Consider the following 27,352-nt stretch of genomic DNA (forward strand, 5'->3'; position numbering starts at 1 on the left):
TGAATTGTAAGGCATACAATTTTTTACGTCATTTTAAATTTGGTAACTTTACAGGGCAAAATACAAAATGCTGTTAAAGAAGTAAATTTTTACTCCAGTTAAATTTGCTTTTAAAAATGAATATATTACCATTATTCACGTATTAGGTTTAAAAATAACCCTCGCGATCATGCGTGCTTGGTCTTAAAGGGTTAATCATTCATTTATTCGCTTCTACACTAATATACTGAATACAATATGAACTAAAGGAAAGGGTCAATTTTTTTGGAATAAAAGATACAGTCAGATTCTTTTTTTTTCTGTTATGTTAAAAATAAAACAAAAAATAATTCGAAACATTTATGACTAAAGTTTATGACATTTAATCCAAGTCATGTTCGTAATAACAGATTCATGTAGACTTTTTAATATTACTCCAATTAAAAAAAAAGCTTTGTTCCAGGGTTTTTGTTAATTCAGGGCTCGCAATAAACGTTTTCGACAACGCAGATAGCAGGGGAAAAAAATTGAATATTTTGAAGCTTAACCCATAAACATAGCTGCATTTTTTTAGCATTCTTATTATAACGTCCTTCATAGTTACAATGATATAACAATTAAATTGCAAGACTACTTTTAAATTTGCAAACATTTAACAACTATTGCTAGCACTTGGATATATTTATTTAAATTATTTATACATAATCGGTGTTCAAAACATTATAAATCAATTTTGTTTATGCAAGATAAAAATAATAAAGTACAACCACTTTTAATTATAAAAAAAAAAGAAAAAAACTCAGGCCAAAAATAAAAAATTTAGCAGATAAACTTGAATATTTAGCTCTTTCCTTAAAAACAATTGTTTCATTTTAAAAATTATCTATGTGAAAAATGTAGTAGTTACACATTTGCTTTTACCAAGTTAGTATTTTTTTCTGTTATTCACCACTATAGTTTTAAAATATTATTTATAAATGAATTCTCCCATTTCTGTGGCGGAACAAGAAACAGCCACCCCATAAATTGCTAAACTCAAACTGTTCTGTATTTTTATTTCTGTATTTATACATGATGTATGGGCTTCCTGCGGTGCCCAATTTTTGTAAATAAAGTAAGGCAGAACTATCTCGATTTTTTATAAGAAATTCGAATAACGAAACACACACACACACTTGCAGATTAATTTATTCTTTATTTTTGATAAAAGAAATGGTTTAAACTGAGTTCGTACGATTCTTAAGAAATTTAGAGAATGATTACAAAAATAATGTGTATTTTAACAATTTTGTATTTACCACTATGATTAATACTTCCGAATAAATATATGCATCTGTTCTTGAACTCTCAATCTCTTAATCAAAAGCAGAGTTGCCTTTTACTGAAAGTGAATGAAAATAATGTCTTTAGTTTAAATATGAATAATTTGAAATGTAAGTCCTAATAGTAGTTACAATTGACAAAATGTAAAGAGATAATAAGAACTGAATTGAGTTTCTACTACTTTTTACATTTTTAGTCGCCTGTGTCATAATTCTGGCAAAAGGAAAGCTTATAAGAGCAAATTTGTATCTCATTTATTTGAATATTAACACCACTTTTTAAATTTTCTAAGGACTGTAAGAACCCTGTTTAAATACATTGCAAATCTAACTCCAAGGGGTCGTCCCCAACGAATATGTAGTATGATTAAGACAAGCGTGGTTAGCAATCCAGAAGACGAGGTCAACCAGGACGCCTGGGTCACCACTGTAACAGAGCTCATAACATAAGTTTCTCTCATTGATTATTCTCCTATCGTACATATCTATTTTATTTTTGTTATTTTTATTCAATTTGCGTTGATTATCGTGCATTGTAAATATGTATATATCTTATATTTGACTCGACCTTCCTTAATCTTTATGATGATTTTATTTTATATTGATTATGATTATATTGTCGTTTAATTATACCCCATGCCACTCTACATTTCATGTTTGTCCATGTCACACGAAAACCTTCTCGATTTTTTGGTGCTGAGCACCACCTCTTCCTCCCCATCTCCATTCCTCCTCACTACTCCTCATCATCGATTATTACTACCGACGAATCTGTTAATGCGCTTCGCGGCAGCACAACAAGATTTAAGTAATTTCTACCATTGTAAATCTAAAAAGTTTCCAGTTTCATTTTACAGTTATTTTAATTTATACTTTACACTACAGGACTGTTCTCTGTATATATAAAGAAAATAAAGTAAATATTTTTAAAGTGTTGTGAAAAGAATTTTTAGTTGTACAAAGTACTACAATATCGCTACAAAAATTATCGTCTTCGCTTAAGAAAAAAAATAGAACGTGGAAAGAAGAAGAAAAACTTATTATAACAATTATGAACAGCGACAAATATATCAAAGCGAAGCGTTCTATTTACGTATCGAATATGTTGCCACATTTTTAATACAAAAGTTAAACTTTTCTCCACTTTAATAAATGTAAACTAATGCGAACTTTACAATTAAATTATTAATTCCTTCGTATATTATTGGTTTAAGTTGTCGAAAATTAATATTTCAATTGTAAGGTTCGCATTAGCATACATTTATAAGAGTGGGGAAAAGTATATGCATTTTTTAATAGTTTTTTGAATATGGCTCTTTGAAGACGAAAAAGCAGACGAAAAGCATAGACTTACAAAATGACTGATAACTAAATAACTAATCCAAATTTTTGAAAAAGAAAAAAAATACTTCTTCATTATGTCAAAACACAATTATGTGCCGAGTTTCGTGCCTGGGCGAGGCTTCTGGGGTGATATATTGTGATTACAGACACACACACACAGCCGCTTTTATTATTATGTATAGATTAATATGAATGAATGAATTTTTTTTTTGCAATCATTGTTTGAATTCGTTGATTGAATACAGATTTATATCAAATTTGTTATAAAAGCATTTGTGGAAAAAGGTAACTATTTAATTTTACACTAAAATGTTGACGGTTAAGTCAATACTCTACTATTACTTTATAGTGTAGTGAAGGAACGCATACCTGCCAACTTTTACGCGTTTGGCGTAAAAAAAAAAAAATTCTATATTTAAAGTAGTAGTAAAATGTATGCTTTCTATATATTCTTTACATTTATAAACTTTAATTCATAATCTTTTTACCACCACTATTTTTAAAAAAATTGAGCATATATAAAAATGTGCAATACTGTGATGGAAGGTTGCATAAGTATTTTCAAATTATAGCGTATGTTTCAGCCTAAAATTGTAATTTAAATTCCATTTTACCATTACTGGGGAAAATCATCTTCGAAAGGATTGAAGGTTGGCAGGCATGAGAATGACACTTCTAGTTCTAAAAATTTAATTTTGAATACAAATAAAATAAGATGTTTTTAAAAAAGTTTATATAATTGCCAAATACTGCTTAAATAAGAAAAAAAAAAGAAATAATTTACTAATACACACCATTTTAACTCTTATTAATTTTATTCTGATGATAGCCAATGATATCTGGATCTTTTTTGCGTATTAGTGATCATGGGATGTCCAATGATATCCAAAACTTTAAGACAACAGTTACTTTTTAATGATTTATACAGATAATATTTTAATAAAGAATTTACATTTTAAAACAAAAATTTTAGAACTCAATTTGAGTCAAATAACACACTTTTCAGTTAGTTCCCTTGCTATACCGTTCTAGTATAGAAACTTGTCTGAAATTGAACCAATTAGATGAAATATTGTAAAACTGCAACCCTCATTATTTAGAGAGAGAGTAGAACTCGGTTTGAAATTTCGACCTTATTAAATATACCTGGCTTAAGTCAAACGACCCCGCGTTTAGAAAACGGTAAAATGAAACTAATAACTTCAGTTCGGAATTATGATCTCAAGTATAAGGGGGTTTCGAATGTTATGTTCTATTTTGGAAAATTGTGAGCAACTTTGAAGATCAATTAAACCGGAGAATAAGAGTAGACCTGTTTTTTGAGTTAAAAAAACATCCGAAATACGTACTTTGTACGTAGATTTACGTACGATATCTTAGCCTATGATAATATAGCTGCCTATTTCTACAGTCGTAAGGGACGATATAACAGTGCCAACTTTTGCTCTTTTCAGAAGCTGCTCTTTTTCCGAAGTTCTCGTAAAATGTGAATTGAAATATCAATTATAAACAAACATATTCCTTATATCGTATGATTATCAAGCATTTGAACAGATGTTTAATTCTTAATACCTGTAGTAGTAGATAAAATTATTCTTAATTAAATATAAATCCGAGAATCAAAGCAAGAATTCTGTTATCACTTTAAATATAATTTTTAAAAAAACTTCGGATTATCGGGAAGAACTGTCAACTATGTAAAGTGGTAGTTAAATAATAATTAAAGTTAGAAGAATTTCCTGAAAATTAAGCTACTTTTCCAAACACTTAGAAGATTAATAATTATCAAAGTAATATATTTCATATATATATTTTTGAATTATTGAATTGGCATCGTGGTTAAAAAAAAAAACTTTTTTTATTTTAAAAGCTATAAGTCTTTGATCTAAGTGCAATTTTTGAATTACAACAAGAACCAAAGATGTTCTTTCACACTATATGATGCAAAATAGTCGCCACCATTTTCGCTTCTTAGTAACACTCAGATAAAATACACATAGTTAAGTCATTTTTACGATACATTATAAGTCATTTTTACGATACATATTCTCTGTAAATTCTTTTGATGACTGAATAGACATTTAACAGTCCATCGAGATCAATATTGACATTTTCGGATTGGTACAATGGGGTTTGATGGAGATTGTGAGCTGCATCATACACCCGTTTCGGATTCACAAGTTCATACATGAAATAAGATTTGAAAGCTAGGCTTTTTTTCAATTTTGCATGAATAGTGAATGAATTATTTATATTGCGTAGAAGACAGTCTACGGTCTTGTGCAAGTTATTGGGTTCTTTGTCAATAGATCCTTTTATACCTAACTGGCATACCCTCCAACTGCTACGGAATTTCCGTAGTTTCAGGAATCTTCTTTTCAGACGGTATCAAAATTAATGTCTTAATATTTTAAAAAAATTAATTTTAACGTAACTTGTCCACTATTACTTATAAAAGTGCAGGCCATATGGCTAGATTCTTAAGTTCTGATAAAAGTTTTATGAGAGATCCATTTGCTTTAAAAATTTCTACTTTGGTTCGCTACCACTAGAAAGAATTATTTTCAAAATCTTCATAAGTTGGAGGGTATGCCTAACTGGTGATCAACATCCAGTTCTCGTATTTGCATGAAAGGAGTTCGGAGAGTCACCATTTGCTCTTCGGTAGGGTTCAATTCTCTCAACCACTTTGGTACTTTTGTGAGGGACGGGCTTCATGCTTGCGTTTGCGAACGGAATCATTTAGTTTTTCCGTTTGTGTGTAACGATTAAGGTATTCCCGTCAACGATCTTTGGCTTTTTCAGCCTCGGTAAGTTTAAGCTTTGGCACCGTTTCTTTCTTGCTTCAACTCTAACTTTTGGGACCGTGTCAATTAGTTTGGACCCTCTTTATTTGTGATATTCACCTAAATTAGTACAGAAAACGATCCAGTTTGAACTGTAGGTCAAAATTTCTGATTCTTAATTAAAACGACAAAAACAAAAATATCGTTCAAATGAAAAGAATTCGAAAAAAATTATCAAACCGGTCACCATAGCAACGCATGTGCACTGTTTACTCTTGATTATTGTAGTTGAAAAGTGAAGACGCCATGAAATCCAAACCAAGACCCATTTCCCCAATGGGTAAAATAATTATCATTATTACACAACTAAAAACATGCATACATATTTTTAATGGTGAACTACATACGAATTTTAACGGCGTTTCTGTTGATGTCTCACCAGTTCATTCTGGATTGCAAGCACTCTACTGGCATCGCTTTGCTGCAATTCTTCACTATATTACTTCCATTTTACAATAGAAAGTGGTACGAAAATGTTTTAATATTTTATAATAATGATTCATTTTCCATACCTGCCAACTTTTACGCATTTGGCGTAAAATTTTATTTCTAAATTTAAAGTGGTAGTAAAATGAATGCTTTCTATATATTCCTTGCATTTATAAACTTAATTTATAATATTTTTGATCCGCCACTATTTTTTAAAAAAATAAGCATATATATTAATATGTAATATTATTGTAGTAATCAGCATAAGCTTGTTCAAAATACAGCAAATGTTCTTGCCTAATATTGTAATTTAAATTTTATTTTACTACCACTGGGGAAAATCATCTTTGAAAGGATTAAAAGCTGGCAGGTATGATTTTCTAGAAATTTTTTTTGTCATTTTGCTATTAACAATTTCAAGGGCAGTGGAATTAAAACTGTTCTGCTTACTTTTGAAAACAACATAATCTAGTGCAGCTGCAATATTTGTACTTAAATTGCGTAATATTTAATCAACCACTTCAAATTTTGGAAAATATTAATAAAATATTGATTGCTTCTTGTATATGTATATAATTTCAAATCATGTTTATATTTATATGTGTCAATTTTAGTTTCGATATTCAAATGTTTATTTACCCAAGCAAAGTGCTTGTAATTTTGTATTAGCTACCACATCGACTGCTAAATTCAAAATGTTATCACTTTAAACTTATGTAAATTTCTAGATGTATGGGATAGGGGCCGCTGCGCGGCCCAGGTGCCCAATTTTTTATAAATAAAGTAAAGTAAGTATATGTATATAATTAAATTAGCATCACATCAACCCCAACGTGCAAAAGAGCAACGCAATTTTTATGATTTCTGTCCCGCGAATAGATTTTAAAACAATTAGCAGCTCTTTTTTTTTGTTTTGTAAAAAGTAAAAACTACAGTAGTATTTAGAGTAAAGAATCATATCAGGGCGGCCACAATCGGAAGGGAAAAAGTGGATAAATCTATTTCAGTAGCATTTAACTTCTCAATTTGACCAAACATTAATGTCTCATAACATTAACAATTTTCGCTATTTATCGAACTAGAATGATGTTCTAATGCTTACCAGTTAGGTCTTTCGCAAAGCACTTAAAAATGCTCAAAATAATAAACATTTTTAATCTTTTGAAAATCAATGTTTTTCATAGAAAATAAAGTTTTGTTGCGTTTGAAATTTTCGTTACATTTTAAGCAATGAATAGAAAGAGCAGCCCAAAATAAGAACCTGGATTGTAGTACATGATCGTTTAATAATTCAAAGTATCATTCCTCTCAAATATTTTCTATTTTGGGGTATTCGAGTAAATTTTGTCTGACATATATGTTTATCGTCAAATTGTCTGACATTAGACGTATTTAAGCAATCGCATTAATTCTTTTTTCCTATTTTTTAATGATGCTAAGAGAAAGAAATCTAATAGCATACCTGCCAACTTTTAATCCCTTCCATTATGATTTTTCCCAGTGGTAGTAACATGGAATTAAAATTTCAATTTTCAGCAAAAAAGTACGTTGTATTTGAAAAAGCTTAAGCTGAAGACCATGGTAGTAACACATATTAATATATATGCTTAATTTTTTTAAGAATAGTGGTGATCAAAATCATTTAAAAATTAAGTTTATAAAAGTAAAGAAAATATATATTTACTACCACTTTAAATATAAAAATAAAATTTTACGCCAAATGCGTAAAAGGTGGCAGGAATGCTAATAGTGAGCATGTGCATTATAAGTTTAAAGCCAATAGCGTACCTGACAAATTGTAATCCCTCCGAAAATAATTTACCCCAGTGGTAGTAAGATGAAAATTAAATTACATTTATAGGCGAAAATATACATTGCATTTGGCGTATGTTTGAAACCACCAAAAGAGGTCTGGTCTGTCTGGTAGAACTGGGCATCTGAGGCCTAAAATAGGCCATTTTCCCTTTAATTACAATTTTGAATAATTTAGAACAAATTGATATTTTTTTAATCATAAATTCGAAAGCAAGTTCGAAAAGTTTTGAAAATAAAATTTCAAATTTAGATTTTTTTAAAAATATTCTTATAATTTTATTGATGTTTAGATTAGAACTATAGATGATTTTTTTTTTTATGTACTGATTATTCAATATTAAAAATAAATACATTCCGTTTGAAGCAAGGTACCTTAAATTACTTTTCTTCAAACAAAATATTTAACTTCTGTTTTGTTTTAGGTCATGTTTGCCTAATCTCTATCTTAAATTCAATAATTTGGTGTTTCAGTTAAATGTAGGTTAGGACGCATATATTTATGATTCGGTAAAATTCGAAATTTCAGTTGTTAAATTGAGGTATACCCTTCCTAAAATATAAGTTCCCGGCAGTCCTTAAAACGAAATTTATTTATTTAAAATGCAAATTTTCTTTACAAAATTATAAGAAAATTTTTTGTTGATAATTTATTTCAATATCAGGATTTATCAGAAATGTAGCAACATTATGCTCATCATTATTAGCTCTTATAATTAAACCTCTTCAGGACTCGAGAAAGGAGGGGAAAGAATGCTTCTCCAGGCCCGCACGCTCCTAGTATAAACATAATAAGGAGTATAATTTGTCTAAGCTAAGAACTCCTCCCGCCACGAAGTCTGAAGCCGTCTGGTGCTATGGAAACAAGAAAGGTGCATTTTAGGGAGGGTAGCTTCACTCTAGGACTGACACAATAGACCCTTTCTCTCCCCGACTCGAGCCGAAATTACTTCAAAACAGTGACCCCGCACCCCTACTTGAAATAGTTATGCCTCGTTACCGTGGTTACAGCCACAAGTCCAGACGAATGTCTGGAGGTGTTCTCATTTTAGACAAACTATGCCTATATGTATAGTTTGTCTATGGAAAGAACTCCCCTCGCCACAAATTCTAAGGACGTCTGCTGCAATGGAAGCAAGAAATAGCGCATTTCAAACTTCTTTCTCCCCAGATTCCCTTTCTCTGTCCAACCAGAGTCCAAACCAGTCTTAAACAATGCCCAACACCCCACTCCTACTTGAAATAATTAAACCTCGTAACCATAGTAACCGCCACCACGCCAGGCGAATGGGTGTGGGAGTTCTTCAAATAGACAATCTCTATTTATACGAGAACATCATATTGAGATCACGTCCCTGTGATCTTAGGAGAGCTAGAGTATGAAAGACTCGTTTTATATATCCATGATACCGTGTGCCGAGAAGGGAGAATCGCTCGATCACGTATATGTTGCGTAGTCGGCGTGACTGGTGGTAGAATAAAAGATTACGCACAAGATGAAACGACAAAAAATTAAAAGCTAAGATATTTTTTTTTTAAATTTTTAAAATGGTCAAAAGAAAAATGAATAGTACGGTGTGCAAAAAAGCAAACGGACCACCCTAAATAACTTTTGGTCTAAAAATTGGATCCTCAAGCTCTAGTTCTATTGTAGTGATAACAGAAGGGGTAACCTCAAATATGCTAATCATTTAGTACCGAAGTTCTTTTAAGTTCTGAAATCAGACACAAAAACGGACTCTGACCTTTCTTCCGACGGGTTCGGATTTCTGACCTCTGAAATATAGGAGATAGCCACAATCTGGGAAATAGGATCTAATAGCTTGGTCAGGAGATCTGGCCAAAGTTTAAACCCCTTAATATTAATTTTACTTTTTTGCGTATTTAAGTGATTTTTAAAAAATCGTATTTTTAAAAAATTCAATTTCTTACGAAGTATTCGACTGATTTTACTTACATTTTATGTTTCGCCATTTTAAAATAGCATTCTCTAAAATGATGCAAAACATTGTCTACCCTACAACTCAAAATATTAACGACGATGATTAAATGAAATAATAAAAAATTAATAAATATTTACTTAAAGTCATATTTTGCTTAGAATTGTCTTTGGATAAACGAATTTTATTATTGCGTACAACATTTTTTCAATTCTCTTAAAAAGCTCTTGAGATATGGTGATATACACAAAAATTAAACTTAACATTTAGGGAAAATTTTGAGCAGCTCCCCTGACTAAACCAATGGAACCCTATTTCCTAGATTGCGGCAACCCCCTATATTTCGGGGATCGGAAATCCAAATCTGGCGATATGTTTATTCAGAAAAAGTACGCTATTGTCTCTGATTTCGTAACTTAAAATATAGCCTATGCTAATAAATTAGCATGATTGAAGTCACCCCCTCAAACCTTTAGTACTGGAACGCGAAGAACCGTTTATTAAATAAAAAGTTATTCATGATGGTCCTTTAATTTTTTTGCCCACTGCCCTGCATATAAGGCAGTACTTTTACTTTCGTTACTTGTACCGGCGGTACAAGTAAAACGTACGTACTTTTACTTGTACTTCGTTACTTTTTAAATTTAGTACTTTTACTTGTACTTTCGTTACTTTTTTAGGGAAAAAGTGCAAGTATTTGTAACGGAAATGTCGAATGAAATCGTTACTTTTTTCTAAAACTCGGTAAGCTTTCCAAAGAGAAAAAAAATACTTTCGAAATGCAATTATTTTGCAAAATGAATAAAAATATTAATTATCAAGTTATTTTCATTCATTTTCGAGTTTTATGCATTTGTTTAATACAGTTTAAATAAAAAATGTTTGATTTTGTTATTATGTTTTTCAATTTTCTTTTTGAACTAACTAATAATACATTTTTGTCGAATATATTTTTACCTAGTACATTTTTTACTAAAATTATGTTTATGCCCGACCTTGTCAAACAACGCCCAGTCAAATCTCTAAGAACTTCAGAGCTATTTGTGCTATTGAAAACAATTATAATTACTATTATAACTCTTAAAAACTCGAGGGTATTAATTTAGCCGCTGATACTAAAACTCGTTTACAAATTTTAATTATTCCGTTAGGCAGAAATGTTCGGAAAATGATTTTCTCGCATGACTTCAGCATTAGCCATTGTTACAAATAAAACTGTAAACTGTTCTGTTTCAGCTTATACTGCACATTCAATTATTTTTTACTAGCTCAAAGATCACAAAGCTATCTGAAACTCCGTGTTTGCTTTGTTTATGTTTGTGCTTTTAAAGCGCGTTTCTATAGAGTAAAACAATTTTAAATCAATGGTAATCTAAATAAATAAAAATAATAAACTAAAAATTAAAATCAATAGATAAAATTTCTTTTTCTTGCAAATCCATATATTTGATTTCAAAATTATATTATACGATTATATTATAATATTCTTCCGAATTTAAAAATAAATGAATGTCCATAACTTTCAAAATTAAAAATAATTAAATAAATAACAAAAATTTTGCAAAAACATTAAAGAACATAAGAATATGATTCAATAAAATTTTAGGTCATTTTGAATTTTCGATTTCCTAGAAATGTACTTTTAAATCGTTACTTTTTTTGTTTAGTACTTGTACTTTTACTTGTACTTTTTGCTCGTTACTTTTTAAAATAAGAACTTTTTACTTTTTACTCGTTACTTTTTTAAAAAATACTTGTACTCTTACTCGTTACTTCTTAAAAGTAACGTTGCCATATATGCTGCCCTGTATAGAATTAAAATAATATTTTCACTGAATGAAGTGCAACTCTTAAATATATATTACTCGTAAAGAAAATAAAGAAAGAACGTGAAAAGATTACCATCTGTGTACTAATAATCTCTTCATTTCATGTTAAAACTACATTTTACTCTCAACTTTTTTTTTCCTTTTTTGTATCTCGCTTCATGGCCGAGTGGTTAGAGTGCCTGACTGCTGCGCCTATGTTTGCGGGTTCGAATCCCGCTCAGGGCATACATGTTTCTATCTCTCTCTCTGTGTGTGTGTGTGTTCTATGTCCTTTCTTCTGTGTGAATGAAACCCGCCCTATAAACGGGTTTGTGGTTGTATGACGTGGGCGACGCTACTCCACCGCCGTGGCTTAGCCATAGGTGATCCCTGGGTAACGATAAGAGAGTAGCATTTCTGAGGCCAATGGGAAATAGACTCAAGTGCCCGCCATTAACCAACAAAAAAAAATTCACGTGCAGGTCGTTGGGCTACCGAAGCAGGGGTGTCATCCCCTCTGCAGAGGATTAAAATTGTGATGGCTTGTCTTCGGATCATCCTCAGGGATGTTTCCCAGACCGTCACCAATAGCCCATTATACAGCTCTAGTGCGACGTAAATTAACTACAACAACAACATAACCAAAAAAAAAATATATCTCGCTTCATTCTCTATTTGTTTTTCTGACTTAAGTTCTTCCATTTTTCTATCAATTCTCCATACTCCAGGAATCCTTTTTTTTTTTCACTGTCCTACAAAAACCCTTTATCTTAAAAATTAAAACCCAATCAGTTAAGGATAAAGATTCAATTAAAACTGAAATATCTTAAAACCAATCCTAAATTATAAAAGGAAGCTCATTGATCCCCCCCCCCCACTTTAAATCACGGTCATGAATGGAGCTCAAAACGCGTTTATTGGTATAAAATAGCTAAGTTATGCTGTTTGAAGTAAAAATTTACCAAGCCAATTAAAAAAAAAAAAAACTTAGCTTGGATGTAGAAGGTTTTTTTGTTCCCCCCCCCCACATTTAAGACAATGCTTTTAGGGATTTCATTTTAAAAAAATGAATAAATAAAAACAGTTTCCAAGAAATTCTTTACTGTTTTCAAATTAGAGATTGTAAAGTTACCTTGCATTCCTTGAAAGTATAACAATCCATCTTGAAAAATAAAATAAAAACTCAAGCAATAAAGTTTCCCAAAAGGTCTTTCTTTAGAATCCAGCACTCTATTTAAACGACGTTTCACATTAATAAAGTACTTTAAGAAAGACACTAATTGTTACAATAACTTAAATCTCCACTTACCGTCCCATTAGATGAAGGGCAACACACCAAAAGTAAAAATCTGCTTTATGAATTCGAGTAAATAGAACACTTACACGTGTCTAACCACGATTTTAAATATACAATGGCCGGTGATACTCGTGTCAAAGATACGCTCACCAAATAATTCCTATAATATTGAACTGTAACTTATAAATAACAGGTCTTGTTATCTAAGCTGATAACAGAAAAAGAAACTATCGGCCATTTACGTCTCGTACACACTCTCAAAATTTCAGGGCTGAAAATGTTTCAGAAACTTCATTTTTTATCTAACGCGGAAAACCACTCCGAATCGTGTAAAACTTTTTACATCAATTTAAAAAGCAATATTTATCTTTATTATGTAACGTAAATTTAGTTAACATAAAACGAAATTAACTTTTTTAACTAATTAATAAAGAAAATTGTTCTTTCTTTTTTATAATATTAGAGGTAAGGACGAGTCTAAAAAGTCAAAGCATCTAAAATTCTTTCACCGTTTTGCGGATACGTTGTCAACTAATTTTATAACTTTAAATTGATATTTTCTGCCACCACAATGTGATAAAAATAGTGAGTTTTTTTCTAAAAATGCTTAAAATTCAAAAAATTATGAATAAAAAACTAATCATAGGCTTTGTCAATTGACTAGCAGTCAGGGACCGCAGAACCTGAGGGGGCAGAAGGGGATTTAGCCCCCCTCACATTTTATAAATAAAGGAGCACAGCCCCTTCTAACATGGCAATTTTTCATTCAATATTTGCGTAGTTAAATTTATAATTAAAATAAAAAATAGATAATTTTGTATCTGAATCCTTAAAAAAATTTCTCTGTTTCAAGCGAGCTTAAACATTTTCTTGGTGAAAACTCCAGGTAAATAATTTATTTTATTAATTTTTATTTTAATTTTAAAACCATTCGAAGTTAAAATTGCAAGTTCGAATTCTTGATTGCCATTCTCTTGTGAAGTTCAGATTAGGTTAATATATATATATATATATATATATATATATATATATATATATATATATATATATATATATATATATATATATATATATATATATATATATATATATATATATATATATATATATATATATATATATATATATATATATATCAGGGGTCTGTCCAGGCCGAATTTACTACCGTTTAGCGGTACCTTCACAAATAATACAACTTTAGGAAAAACGGCAGTTTCACAAATTCAACTTTAGGAAAAGCGGTAGTTTCACAAAATACTTTTTCTTAAAATTTTATTTTTTTATCCCTTAAGAAACGATAAATCCATATTTTTACCATACTTTCGTGCTGATTTTTTAATATAATTTTTAATTTTTCACAAATTATGTCTAAATTTTCATAAAATAGGTACCTCTTACAAAAACCTAGACAGACCCCTGTATATATATATATATATATATATACAGGGAGGAGAGATTCACCCCCACTTTTGAGATACTTCCGCCGTCACTGCTAGCAGTACGAAAAGGTGGTGCACATATTTCTTAACTGAAATAGCATCTCCAAAATTTTTTTAATTTTAATTAATATCTTCTGTCATCTCAGCGTCATCGAGCTTGGATTGGTTCATATTCTTGGATTTTATTTTATTTTATATTTTGTATCCAGACACTTTTTTCAATGTTCTTTTATTCATTTATTTATATTTTATTTTATTTTTAATAGTGAAAAAGAGTATTCCAGGGATGTCAATTCTCGTGTTAAGGGCATCTAAGGAAGGAGTTTGACCGAGTATTCACACAAATCTGTAGTCTGGTGGCAAATATGTGATTAACTCGCACCATCGCCTGCCCAGAATGACTCAAGAAACTAATATTATAGTGTTTTATGTAACATAATCGTTACTCATACACTCCTCGACCCATCTTATCAAAATAATAATAATATTAAATAAATAAAAAAATAAACAAATTGAAAATTTCCTTTCCTTTTCTTCCCTGCATTTACAAGGTCTTAATTTAGCTTTTTTTTTTCGTAAAAAAGGCTTAATTTAAAGTATTTTTTGAATTATATGTACTACATTGTTTAAAAATTGTATGCTCTCTATGATAATTTTTTGCATTATATTGTATTGTATTACATTGTATTGTATTGTAATTATATGTACTTTGAATTAGATGTACTATTTCGTATCCCTTTATCTATGTTTCCGAGAATTTACATTCAAAAAGTAATAGAGCAAATATATTCCTTTTGATTAAAGTCCAATGTCGTTTGAAAAGATTTCGGAAAAAAAAAGAAAAAAAGTGAAGAAGGAAAGCGCATTATTATGTGGCTTTTGAATTATATTTACTATTATAAAAAAATATTAAAAAAGTATAAAATATGGTTCTGATAGAACATTAAGAATGTTTTTAAAACTCTTTCACTGAAGACAATGTAAATGCAAAAGCTTCAAGGCTTAAACTGAAAGGAAAGTTATTAAACTATACCTACCATCTTGTCGAAAAGAATTATTTGAGTATTAAAACGGGAAATAAAGGCTTAAATACTTAAAAAGTTATTAAACGTTTTGAAAACTCCCCAATTTAGCGAGATTTTTCCACCTTCATAAAATTTAATAAATCAATGAATAAATGTCGATTTTTGTACCCAAACAATGCAGCGTTAAAGTAATTTTTAGATGTTAAAAAAGTCAAATCGAATAAGCTTTTCATTTTTGCAAAATAGTGGCTTTTATTTATTATTATTATTTTTTTGCTTTTTGTACCATTTCTATAATTATCATAAAGAAAGCTGATTAAAGATGGGCAAACCCTAACTCTTACAAGCTCACTACAGTAATAAAAATAGCATATTAGTTTATTGTTGTGACGTTATATACTAATGAGAATACAGTCTTTCTGATATACAGTCTTAAAAATAACAAATCCACAAAATGTGACAGATTTAATTTAAAATTTCGTTCCTTGAAACAAAATGTCAGTGTAAGAAATAGTAAAATTTTTGAGAAAATATTTTTTTTCTCTAAAAATACAGACAGTAAATTGTATAGCTAACTGCTATATTTGCAGAGGCGGAAAGTCACTGTGACCTCCCAATAATTTTTTCATCTGGGCGTTTTTTTTTTTTTTTTTCTTCTGAGATTAGGTAAATTTAGACAATCGTCTTGATTGTCGATGAAATCTCTATAAATGGAACTATAAAACGTTCGTAATGTATGCAATAAAAAAATGCCTGAAACCCTAATCCCTTGTAAATTCTCGAAAATAACTGAACATTTTGAAAAAATTATTTTTCAGCCGCCTAAAACAAACGATTCTCAAATGTTGTGATATAAACGTTCTTTTAACTAGCAAAAAACTCAAAAGATAACTTTCAATTACTACGGAATTTCCAAATTTTTGAAAAACATCTTTCTTAGTGGTAGTCAGTTTAGGAATTGATTATTTAATAAATTAGAATCAAAAGAATTTCGTCTCTCACTTCATATAAATAAATAAAAATAAACATATATATGAATCATCAATCAAATTATTCATCATTATCTCAGAAAGTTATTTTAAATTGTTACAGATTATTTTCAATGCTTTTCTTTTATGCACCTTTTTGATTTTATAAATAAAAAAAATATAAATGTTGCAAAGGTAAACAAAAATCATTTTTAAAATAAAACTATCTACCTCTTAATATAAATAAAAGCACGCTTCTCCATTGTTCTCGGATAAAAAAAGTGAAAAATTCATTCCTAAAAAGTTGTATCAATCATGATGCGCATTGATACAAGAAGAGGAAATGACGTCACGAACAAAACCTCGGAGGAACTTTGACTTTTGACAGATAATGAAAAGTGCATGTATTTGTGATAGTGATGTTCATTATTATAGTGTTTAAAATTCTGAATGATCTGTACTTTATTTGTTAACTTTTAAAGACCTTTTAAAAGTATAAACAGGTAAGAAAACGATTCAATTTTATCGCCCTCTACGACAGTAGAAGAATTTCACCCACTTGTTAACTCGAAGTTCTAGGCAGCATGCTGTTTAGCTGCTTATTTTCAATGGTGTTTTTCTGCTTTATTACCAGAGGGCGCAACTAGCTGGTATTTGATTTCTTTGCCTTTCCAGCTTGAAATGATTAATGAATTAATGTTTAGTTTTAATTATAACTTAAAATTTGAATTTATCTCCTACTCTTACATTTGATTTAGAAGAGAAGTCAACATTTTTCAGAATCATTATTTTTTTCAACTTCATAACAACGGTTTCACTCACAAAAATTTTATTATTAATGAATGATTAACTGCATGTGAACTGTTATTGAAAACTTTTATTGATAATTACTTGCGTTTATGTAGAAAAGTAGTATTTGCAATTTGTTCCTCAAACATGAGAGGTAATTTTTGCCTAAAAAACTTTTAACTTCAAAAACGTTTTCCGACAAATATATAAAAGAATGTGGAAGTCTTAAATGCTGAAAAAAGAACTTAACATCCTGTGAAACTTTTGTAGAAAAAGTTTATCTGTATTTGCGAATATCTTTTTAATATGCTCCAATATATATATATATATATATATATATAGGGAACAACCTTTTTAAATAAAACTTCTGATTTACGGACCAACCCCAAAAATTTCCTATCCGTCCTATTAAAACAATTGAACATCAAATTCCTCAAATTGTTTCTAACAAACCACAACCTATGGTCCTCGGGCCAAAAGTAGCCTCAAAGCTCTTCTTACTAGGTACCAGAACTGCCTAAAATATTAACAAAAATATAAAAGAAAAAGAGTAACAAAAAAGTTACTGATCTAATTTAAAACCTTTCTCTTAGTCGGAATGTGACAATTTTAGTATCATGAAAATTCAGTTTTATGAAAGTTCTATTTAAGCAATTTGTTCAGACTCAGAATTTGAAGTGAAATGTATATGCTTATTTGTAAATGAACTAGAACATGAAAAAATAAGAAGTACACAAATAGAAAAATTTCAAAATTCAGCAGCAAACATTTATCTGATAGTGTTCTGAATTTTATTGAAAGTTAAATTTTAAGATAATTGTAAATTTAAGTTATCCTTTTTGCTGTACTTCAATGCCTATTAAATTTACGATAATTTGATCTAATAAGTATATTTCTTTAAATTTATTCACAATAATTATTTTTATTATCTGCACAGGTACAAATGATTAAATATAGGCTTACAACTTACTCCCATTATTTTCAAACAAAATCTAAGTATTCCTCGCATTTTTTAAATTACAGCATTAATTACGACTTTGCCCCCCCCCCCAACTTGGTATTTTGTGGTCCATTTCTCAAAAATGGTTGTGCTTCCCTGGTTTATAGTTAAACGATACTTTGATTGGATGCCTATAAATATAAAAATGATGTACCGAAAACTGAAACTTTTCAACAATTATTATGTTGCATAAATATATTAATTCAATGATTGAAACTAATTCTAGAAGTCTTCGAATTTTTTCATTTTTGAAATTTTGCAAGGAAAAAAAAAAGGTTTTTACTACTTAGAAATTTTTTTTTTCTCAAATGAAATTTTTTGTACTTCATGCGTTTTTGTGTAATATATTTTATGTAATAAATATGTTAATGATAATGTATTCTATTTTGAACTTATGTTGTTCGGAGCTTTAGTTCTATAAAGATAACATTCAGACTGACTTTCATATCAGACAGCAGACAACTGTTTTATAAAGTAATTTTTTATTTATTACTATTTTAAGTATCTTTCAGTATCATTACAGTTTTTCAACGAAGTAATAGAGGAAAAAACGAGTGCATTAATTTTATTCTGTGCATTTATTTATTTTCCTTTTGTGAAAACATATTTTACCCGTCTTTTTGCGAAGGTTAACATAGGACGTTTAAATTTAAATTGTTCGCTAATTTTATCAAATCAATATGTAATCTTAGAATTCTTTTGTTTAGTAGTCAGATTTTATCTTGTTTCTAAGTAAATGCAAACGATAATAGAATTTTAATTCCTGGGCGAAAATTCCGAAACTGGTTGGATTAGCTTAAGATCAAGTACACGCATATTACAAATTCAAACATTTCTTTGTCCTTCGCTTTAAGAAATGATTGTTTTCATTTTTACCGTCCGAAGAAAGGAAAATATAACAAATTGTGGAAGAATGTCGTTTATATTCCCATCGTATTCTTTTTTTCTTTTAGTTCTTGTCATGAAAATTGGTAATTGTTAGCTTCCCAGTGACCTTGTTCCGATTTATTCTTATACTCCGTAAAAGGTAATTATCGTGTTTTATTTTACGGAAACGTAATGTTCGATTAAAAAGTAATTATTTTGAATCATTTACCGAACTCTGACCTTTTTATGTTGCAGTTAAATGTATTGCTCGATTAAGATATATTGAAATAGCGGAACCATGATTTTTATTTTGAAATTTAACAATATTTAAATGGCATTTTAAAATTTTTTAAATTGGAATGTTATATCTTAGCGGAGAAGCTTTACTAAGTCTTTGTAACATAGAAATCAAAATTATTTTGAAAGACAAAAAAAATATATTTATTTTTTGAAACAATTTCGTGATATAAGTCTAGATTTTTGGGAGAAAAATAGTCATAATTTCTTAAAAGGAAAAAATGTACTTTACGAATTTATTTTGTGACATTGAAGCAAAATTATTCTGCAGGACCAATGTAAAAACATACTTTAAGACACAATGTATGCACAGAAGTCAATATTTTCGTGACATAGAAATTAAAATTATTTTCTAAGACCAAAGTAAGAGCATACTTTACGACACAAAGCTTGCACATAAGTCTAGATCAAGCGGTTCCCAAAAGGTGTTCCGTGGAACTCTAGGATCACAGGGGTTCCAAGAAATAAAACTTTTTTAAAAACCATTCCTGTTTTTTGAATCCAGTGATTAGATTTATATTCAATCAACAATCAATTATTTATTTAATATCTCCATCATTTTTACGAAATTGCTTCTGCAAAATGTGAGTTAAAAAATACTATTATTTTAGCGGCACTATTTATTTTAATAACAATATGTTGAAAAAAATATTAAATAGATTGGCATGTATCAAAAAAAAATTTCATTAATATTTCCTGTTGAACTTTTCAAATTAAAGAGGAAAACAATATTCAACAATAAAGATAACCATTCTCAACATTTGTAGCAATTGATTCAACGATCTTAATTCATTTTCATTTTAACAATAATTCAGCTTATTTTATTCATTTTCATCTTATGCTAAAGAGATTCAAAGTTAAACATGCCGCTCCAGAGCTGTGAATTCAAATGGTTAACATTAAATCTAATTTTAAAACTATTATTTATAAAAAGATGAAAAAATTAACATTAATATTTTTAAAATTAACAGGAATATTTAACTTTTTTCTTTCTTCTTTGCTTTCTGTACTTTAAATTATACCGTACTTTTAATTATACCGTTAATTTATTGAAAATTCTTACTGTCCAATAATTTTATGTTTGATCATTTTATTATCATTATATGTTTTTTTTCAAGTTAAAAAAAGAATTATTTTCTATTTACTGCTAATTAGAGCGTAAAATAACTTCGAAATTAATTACTTTAAAAATTCTAAGCTGTTGTAACGTCGTGCTTTTGACGATAAAAAGCAAAAATATAAAAATAATTCATTAAAATTTTTTTGAAAAATAATAAACTTTGAAAAGCGAAAAAACATTTACCTCAACTTCCTAGTGTAATTTTCTTTTCATGTAAAATACCTAAGCAAAGTATTATTCTTGTTATAAAATTGGTTAGAAATATTTTTCTCAATAAATTTCTGATTTAATAACTGCTTTCATAACATGTAGTTTATAGCGTTAAATAAGTATTTGTTTTTCGACACAAAATAAAACTATTACTTTTAAATTGGAATCAATATTTTTAAAAAAAAATCTGTAAGTTTTTACTTATCTTCTCACCACCGCTCTAGAAGTCTTCAACGCCCATTGGGGAGTGATAGCAACCATGTGAGGAGTCTATTGTCCAGATTTTTCGTGGCATTGAAATTAAAATTATTTTGTGTACTAAAGAAAAATCGTACTTAACGTTGCAATGTTTACGCGTAGGTCTAGATCAGTGGTTTCTGTGAAATTTAACATACCTACGGTGCCAAAAAATTTATTTCTCATGTTTTGCACCCAAAAAAATATTTATTCTAATACAAAAATAATCGTGTATGTTGCTCTTTTTTATTTAGTTTTTTTTTTTTTTTTTGTATTTTGTGAGTATAATTTAGCATGTGCGTATCAGAAATTTTTTCGAAGAAATTCTCCCATTTAACTTTTTGAAACCACTCATTTTGGGCGAAATTATTTATATTAGTAAATTTTAAAACCCATAAGAGAGGGAATGAATATCATGTTTTATTTTAATTCCTTGAATTGAATATCGTATGAGCGGAAAAGAAGGAAAAAAAATAATTTTAGATGATTGAGAATTTTTTTTTGTTGCGATAATTCCTATAACGTCGAAAAAAATGTTAATTTATCATAGAATTAAATTTGAAAGAAGGAAAAATCTTGTCACTAACAAGGGAAACTAGGGAAGTGTGACTCGCCATTTTTGAAATAAACTAGTGGGATGTATGCCTTATGAGGAATAATTGTAGGGGGCAACATTCGTTTCGGCCCATAGAAGATCCTATGAGAGATAAAAAATAATTCAATATATAGAAAAATCGGCGTTTTATTACTTCAATGCAGACTATTAGTTAATGCAATTGTCTCATACTCCAATTAATTTTGTGGTATATTCACGTACTATATAATGCATATTTATTGTCAAAATTGATTTCGAAAATTTTATATATCTGTAGTTTTTCAGAAAAAACTGTTAGGTTAATTTTGAAAGAAAATTGACATCAAATTTTTTCAATTTTTTTTTTCCAAAAATCTTTCCAAATTAAGTGGAGTATGTAATTGCAAATCAATTAATTAATTAATAATCAATTAACAATTTATTAATAAACAATTAATTAATAATTAATTTTCTGATCAATTTATTAATTACCAAATTAATTAATTATCCAATTAATTACAAATTAATTGGATTATGAGACAATTACAATAACTAATAGTCTGCATTGAAGTAATAAAATATCGATTTTTCTATATATTGAATTATTTTTTATCTCTTACAGGACCTTCTATGGGCCGAAACGAATGTTAATTAATTTATTAATTTGAAAATTAATTAATTATCCAATTAATTGGATTATGAGAGAATTACAATAAGTAATAGTCTGCATTGAAGTAATAAAATACCGATTTTTCTATATATTGAATTATTTTTTATCTCTCACAGGACCTTCTATGGGCCGAAACAGATGTTACCCCCTAAAATTATTCCTCATAAGGCATATATCCTACTAGTTTATTTCAAAATTGGCGAGTCACACTTCCCTAGTTTCCCTTGTAAGTTTCTGATTAAGAGAAGATTCAAAGTGATACGTAACAAGCTTTATTTCTAATGCTTGTTATTTTTCTTTTTAATATTAAAAAAACTTTGGTAAAAATCTGACAGTAACATTTAATGTTCATTCAGGTATAAAAGAGTCCCATATAAAATTTTGATTAAGTTGTAGCCCGCCATTTGACTGGTGCTTTTAATTGCGGCCCCCGGCCACATGTAAGTTGGATGCCCCTGGTCTAGATTTTCATATTGAAATCGAAATAATTTTGCAGAAAAAAGAAGAAGCATACTTAAACCTTTTGCCTCCCCGCCTAATAGCACAAGCCATTCAGGACCATCAGTTTTACCAGACGAAACAATTTTCGTGCAGAAGAGTCTATATTTTCGCGACATAAAAGTCTAATTATTAATTGACTGTTTCCTGTATTGCAAAACTATGTGTAAATGTTTTCGACAAGAAATATTCTGAAATGATCTTCCAAATTTTTCACAACTTAAAGTCTACAACTGTAGAACATTTTGTTATAAATTCTCTACTAAAAATGTTTCCTCTATTATACAAAAATGATTTTAAAGAATTGTAAAATTATGCTTTAAAATTTTCCACTAAAAATAATAATAGCAGTTTTGGGCCTCAACATGGAAGTTACCATATTTTAAATATCTCCCGTTTCTTCTTTCACAAAAGCGATTTCTTTAATTTGTCATTCTTTATAACTTACAAGATGACTCTGCGTTATCAATCCTAATTCCTGACGAATATTATAACTCAATTTAATTTGTCTACAGGCAATATGTCTACCTCTTACAGTCATTTGTTGGGCACTTTTCCAGGGGCACAATTAAGCCAACGTTGCTCCCACAGTAACGACAGATAATGAAAGAACATCCATGCCTTGCACGGGTTTCGAATCCAGAACCTTTCTGATGCAAGGCCATTTCCCTGACCCCTTCACAGGCCGGTATGTAAAAATGTTTAGCATGTAAAAATAAATATTGGGACCATCATATTAGAAGCATATGATGGTATACTCTTAAAATATACTCTTTTTTTCCCCTTCAAATTATCGGGTTTTTACCTACTTAATTAATAGGTATACATGCTAAAATATGCTTGTTAATTGGTGCTAACCATTTAGTTACGAAATTCGACACAAAAAAATTCCTTCTTTGAAAGAGCATTCCTATTCGAGTTACAAATCGCAGTATAATATCAGTAACAACAGATTTAATAATTACCATTTAATAATAAAGACATTTAAATATAATTAACGAAATAAAAGAGCGGCCGAAATATTAAAAAGAAAATAGAGGAAATGCTAATAGAGGAAATACTAATAGAGGAAAAACGCGCACCGTCCCTCTTCATCTACTCCTCTCGTGCTTAATTATTTTATTTTTATAATTTTTTTTTTTTTTTTTGTTTTTTTTTTTTTTTTGTAACTGTCGTTGAACAACTGACCCATTACAACTACTAATGTTCAACTTCTTAGCCTTGTAATTTTGAAACCAATCCAGAAGACAAGGGAACTCCTAGATCAAGTATCGGGAGAAATTGTCTTCGAGGAGATTATTTTGATGGAATTAACTCGGATTTGCGTTACATGGAGAGGAAAACCACGAAAATTTTCCACAGTTAGCTTGATGGCAAGGGGACTCTAACCCTTGGTCCGTCTACCACTGAGGATATTTTACATCAGTACTGTGACTGATGCAAGCCGGATGCGGAATTCGTATCGACCAGTCATTGCTGGGATTCAAACCCGGTTCACATTATTTTTATTTCTTTTTGGATCCGTCGTTGAACAGCCGACCCAATTTTCGGGTTTACGACTACTGATGCTCAACTCCATAGCCTTGTAATTTTGAACCAATCCAGAAGACAAGGAAACTCCAGGATCAGTACCCCCAGAGGTATTGATTTGTTATGGGAACATGGTGGACTTTGCGACTCGACAGATTTAACGTGCATCAGTCACTATTTACTGCACGGGAAGTCTTCGGCCGGCGGGGATCGAACCCACGAACTCTTGGACATGGGCCCAGTTGCCAACCAATCAGGTGATCCCGGCCTGGTCCACATTATTTAATTGGTTTCTTGATCAATTCGTCCTCTAGCTGTGAGCCAATCACTACAGTTCCATCAATGTTACTTTTATTTATTGTATATCCCGCTATATATTGAGAATTTTTCTATCGATTCCAAAACTTTTTTGCTCACAGTTATAAAATATGTTTATCCAAAAAATAATACCGGCAAAAATAGTTTTTAAATTATTGTAAGCAATGTAATTTTAATGATTATTCTAACATAATTAAATTTTAAGAGAGAATTAAAAAAAAATGAAAGGAAACGGTCGAATAATAATTAAGTTACAAAATTTCAGAAGTTTTATTTCTCAATATATGTTAAACCAAATATTCTTTTGGCATTCAGTATTTTAAAAATCAGAAGAGAAAATGTCATTTAATACTAATATTTGTGAGGTAGAAAAACGGTTTATCATACTTTAGATGATTTTAATTTAATTAGTACCCGGATGTAAAACGTTCAGAAATGGCGGTATTTATTAAATTCAGAACTTTTTTAAAACGCAATTTCGTACTTTTACCCACACTCTAATAACAAAAGCGAAAGTGTCTGACGTTACTGTAAATATTTCTAAGATTAGTCTTATCTGATTTTAGTCTGATTAAATATATAAAAGAGGCAATGCTTTTTTTTCTGCATTTTTTCCCCTAAAAGCCCCTGCCATCTTGCACTTAGGTTAAATTTTTAATTTGTGTTTTCTTTATATTTTTGTACATAACAAACCTTTATATAGTATTATTAGACAGTGCAATACCTTTCCACAGAAAAAAAGTAAAAGAAAAAACAATGTAAGATTAGAATTAATAGCACTTGATAATTTTTAGAACTTCTCTGAAAGTCTCTTCAAATTTTTAAAGCTATAAAATGGTACGATGTATGGTACCATAATAAGTAACTTAAAACTACACGTTTCTCACTTTTTAAATTTTTAATTTTATTACCTTTTAAACTAATGAAAACAGATTCGGATGACGCTGAAAAATTCTGTTAACGTTAATTGCATAGAAAGAAGATACATTATCCAAACTCTAAAACTAGGCAAATGCATACTGTCAGAGATGATTGTGCTCCGGAAAAAATCCGAATTTCCGGATTTTTCGCCAACCGCGATGCGGAAATCCAAGGTCCAGAAGTTTCAAAAAAGCATCGATCACATTTATGTTTAAAAATTCTTGTATATTTTATTTCAAAATATTAGAACTGGAAATTATACTTGGCATCTCTTTCATTTGTAAATATTTTTTCCGGTAGAATAATAAATGTGATTAGAGATCCTTTATAGGAAAGGATAAAAGTAAACTTAAAATAATTATTAATTTAAATTATGCTGCATATTTAGAATTTCAAGTTGTGAAAATATTAATGATTTAAATTTAGAAAGACATTAATTTTGTGAAATTTCGCCATTTATGATTTTACTCAAGAAAATTTCAGGATTTTTTAGTTGGGCTCACGATCACCCCTGTACTGTTTAACTAAAAATTGTTGAATTTCAAAAATTGTTTCCGTGTTGGCTTAATTGGTATCTTGGGAGTTTTATCCTATTTTAGAGGCACTTGGATTTCACCCCCGCCACCCCTCTGAGAAGCTGAATCTTTGATTAATAAGATAGCGAGGTGGACTGATGGACTAAGGGTTACATCCCCTTCGGTTTACAGTTTATTTCCTATAATACTCATTTTTTGCTGTGTTATTCTAAATGCGAACTAGCATTTGAAGTCCACTTTTACTAACAGACAATGGAAGTTATGTTTATTTTTTGAAACACGCTTCATGATCAATCAATATTTATTTTTACAAGCGCTCATATCAAGCCGCATATCTAGCCACGTCTATTTTTTTAAACGCGCATTTTGAGCTGTTTTTATTTTATTCATTTATTTATCTATTTTTCGAAAACACTTATTAAGTTATCTTCATTTTCTTCGACGCTATTTGAGCTATGTTTATTTTTAAGATACTCAAATCAAGCTATGCTCATTTTGATCTATGACCATATTTTATTTTTTAAACCACGTGTCAAGTTATCATTATTTTCTTATACAGGCATTTTGAGCTATGGCTATTTTTTCAAATACTCATATCAACCTATACTCATTTTGATTTATGACTATTTTTTATTTATTTGTTTATTTATTTTTTTCAAAAATGCCTATTAAGTTTTCTTCATTTTCCTGATCACTAATTTTAAACTATGCCTCTATTTTCAACAAGAAAAAAAGTATATTTTGCCATGTTTCTTAGTCTAAACAGGCATTTTGAGCAATGCCCATATTTTCAAACACGTATATCAAACTATGCCCATTTTGAAATGCGGGTGCTGAGATACGTTCAAAATTAAAAATTCACTGATAACCTGCTCAATAAAATATCCTTAATCCACCTGATAGAAATAGTTTTCATTCTTATAATTTTTTTCTTTATTTATTTTAATTATCCCAAATGCACTAAAAATGCCTTTTATAAAGCGAATCTACAAAAAAAAATCTTTTTTCATTGCTGTTGTTTTTAAACAAAAATCATAAAACTATACCACTAAAGAAGTGAATACTATAAGTAAAAAAGAAATAAAACAAAACAAAAACCACTTTAATGAATATCGTGAAATTTAATGAGAGCTTTAACGAGTTTCAGTTAGCTGTAGTTTAGACAAAACACGTAGCTTATAGTGCCAGAGTCCTCATCATATAAATACAAAAAACTAGTATAACAATCATTTAATCGTCAACACTAATCTTGTTGGAACAACCATTCATGTTTACCATGGCATGTACTAATCTCAAAAGTAAATACAAATATCAATTTGTAATTTTGTAAATATATCTTATTTTACGTAAATATTTACGTTGTTTATTTTAAAGCTTATTTTGCGATAATTTTGGAAAAAATTAAGTAAAGTAGTCAGAAGTTAGCGATATATAATTATGCAGGGTCATACCCTCCAATTGCTACGGAATTTCCGTAGTTTCAGAAATCTTCTTTTCAGACGGTAGCAAAATTAATGTCTTAATATTTAAAAAAAATTAATTTTAGCGTAACTTGTCCACTATTACTTATAAAAGT

The 27,352-nt window shown here is 29.4% G+C and overlaps 2 protein-coding genes across 9 annotated transcripts in view; one reads left to right on the forward strand and one right to left on the reverse strand.

The window, feature by feature from the left end:
• The window catches only part of LOC107440780 (circadian locomoter output cycles protein kaput), a 122,386-nt gene extending 109,437 nt beyond the window's left edge, over positions 1–12,949 (reverse strand). For 3 of the 6 annotated variants that reach the window (XM_016053813.4, XM_043048164.3, XM_043048161.3), the window contains exon 1: positions 12,790–12,930. The gene's annotated coding sequence lies outside the window, so the exon portion shown is untranslated. Of the gene's footprint in view, positions 1–12,612; positions 12,693–12,789 lie in introns of those variants that run through there. The other 3 variants (XM_071185390.2, XM_087163779.1, XM_043048163.3) reach the window with 2 other exon arrangements.
• Positions 12,950–16,552: 3,603 nt separating this feature from the next.
• The window catches only part of LOC107440779 (ATP-dependent RNA helicase DDX19B), a 31,790-nt gene continuing 20,990 nt past the window's right edge, over positions 16,553–27,352 (forward strand). The window contains exons 1-2 of one of the 3 annotated variants that reach the window (XM_087163773.1): positions 16,564–16,712; positions 22,987–23,159. The gene's annotated coding sequence lies outside the window, so the exon portion shown is untranslated. The other 2 variants (XM_087163771.1, XM_087163772.1) reach the window with 2 other exon arrangements.

The sequence above is a fragment of the Parasteatoda tepidariorum genome, chromosome 5, assembly GCF_982258835.1.
Source record: "Parasteatoda tepidariorum strain Cologne lab strain chromosome 5, Ptep-v5.0, whole genome shotgun sequence".
Lineage (NCBI taxonomy): Eukaryota > Metazoa > Arthropoda > Arachnida > Araneae > Theridiidae > Parasteatoda > Parasteatoda tepidariorum.